Here is a 1,675-nt window from a genome sequence, read left to right as displayed (position 1 = left end):
CAGTCTTCAATGAATGAGGAAGAGGGACTTGGAGATCAGGTGACAGCAACAAGGAGGGAAGAGGGGGTAATAACTGATTGGCATGCACCTCAAAGGAACAGTTTTTTTACAAACATCTGGGAGAGTAATGGCAAGGAAACAGAAAGAAGCAAGGAGTACATTAAAACCATCTTCTGACATATGGTAAGAGAAACCAAACAACCCTACTTTAGAGTATTTTGAATACTCTTATGTATCCAAAACCTATCATTATTCAAATCTCATATTTAAAAAACTCCTTTTTTTAAAAAAAAATTAAAGGTTTACGGATGTATTATTTTGAAAAGAGAATCATTTCTAGTAAAGGGAACCTTTCATACAAACTCTAAGGAAAACCACTGTTCCAAAAGATGAGAATGGCTTATTTTGCCTGCTTTGAAAACCTGTAATATTTCTATAACATGCCTATTTGAACTTATTTTTAAAAATTTTCAACCCCGCCCTGACCAGTTTGGCTCAGTGGATAGAGCAGTGGTCCTCAAACTTTTTAAACAGGAGGCCAGTTCACTGTCTCTCAGACCGTTGGAGGGCCGGACTATAGTTTTGAAAAAAAACTATGAACAAATTCCTATGCACACTGCATATACCTTACTTTGAAGTAAAAAAACAAAACGGGAATAAATACAATACTTGTATTTGCATGTGGCCCGCAGGCCGTAGTTTGAGGACCCCTGGTATAGAGCATCAGCCTGAGGACTGAAGGGTCCCAGGTTCGATTCTGGTCAAGGGCATATACCTTGGTTGGGGGCACATCCCCAGTGGGGGGTGTGCAGGAGGCAGCTGATCGATGTTTCTCTCTCATCGATGTTTCTAACTATCCCTCTCCCTTCCTCTCTGTAAAACATCAATAAAATATATTTTAAAAAAACAACAAAAAAACCCAAACAATTCCTATTACATTACCCTTCCAAGGGTCCACATTACCTTTGGTAGTAGCTCCCAAATTTCGGTAAATTAAAAAGTCATAAATGCAAATCCGAATGGACCCTCTTTCGTTGCGACTACGTTTCAGAGCAAAACCACAGGGCCTAAGAAAGAGGAGGATCCGGGGAGGGGGAAAGGCAGGCTCAGACCTATGAGGGTAAAGTGAGCGCCGGCCAGACTGGTGGGGGAACTCAAGTAGGGGAACTCTCCCCTCTCGCAACCCGAGGCGGCGGAAGGGGCGGACCCATGGGCGGAAGTGACGTAGCCGGCTTTGGGCTCTGAAGGGAGGCGTAGCCGGTCGCTGGAGGTGGCATAGGTGCCGGAAGAGGTTCGGCGGTTGATGGCGGTTCCGTCTCGGGAGCCTCAGTAGGACTCCCCGTTTGTCCGGGAGCCCCTCCCTGGGTAAGCGCTTTGCCCGGCCCGGCGCCCCGTGCGCGGGACCCCAGCGGAGCCCTTTGGGGGTTCGGGAGACGCTCCTCAGCTAGACTCTTAGGGCCTGGCGGGTCTCGGGAATGGTCTCCGTGGTGACGACGCACAAAATGACGCTGTCCCTGTCGAGGACAGCCTTTCCTCCCGGGCCGCGATTGTGACAGGGAGTGGGCGAATTCAGTTGGCAGTGGATTTGGAAAAAGGCGACGGGTGGTTGCCCCACGCCGCGGGGCGGCCGGGATAAGCCTTCGTGCGTTGGGGGAGGCGTGTGGGACGTGGGCAC

The 1,675-nt window shown here is 49.0% G+C and overlaps 1 protein-coding gene across 3 annotated transcripts in view; it reads left to right on the top strand.

Moving 5' to 3' along the window:
• Positions 1–1,257: 1,257 nt before the first annotated feature.
• TAX1BP1 (Tax1 (human T-cell leukemia virus type I) binding protein 1) overlaps positions 1,258–1,675 on the top strand; it is a 64,323-nt gene continuing 63,905 nt past the window's right edge. For all 3 annotated transcript variants that reach the window (XR_001512366.1, XM_015558138.1, XM_006778974.2), the window contains exon 1: positions 1,258–1,365. The gene's annotated coding sequence lies outside the window, so the exon portion shown is untranslated. The remainder of the gene's footprint in view (positions 1,366–1,675) is intronic.

This window comes from Myotis davidii, unplaced genomic scaffold, assembly GCF_000327345.1.
Source record: "Myotis davidii unplaced genomic scaffold, ASM32734v1 scaffold168, whole genome shotgun sequence".
Classification (NCBI taxonomy): domain Eukaryota; kingdom Metazoa; phylum Chordata; class Mammalia; order Chiroptera; family Vespertilionidae; genus Myotis; species Myotis davidii.
The sequence above is the reverse complement of the archived record's forward strand: the minus strand, read 5'-3'. Positions and strand labels throughout refer to the sequence as shown.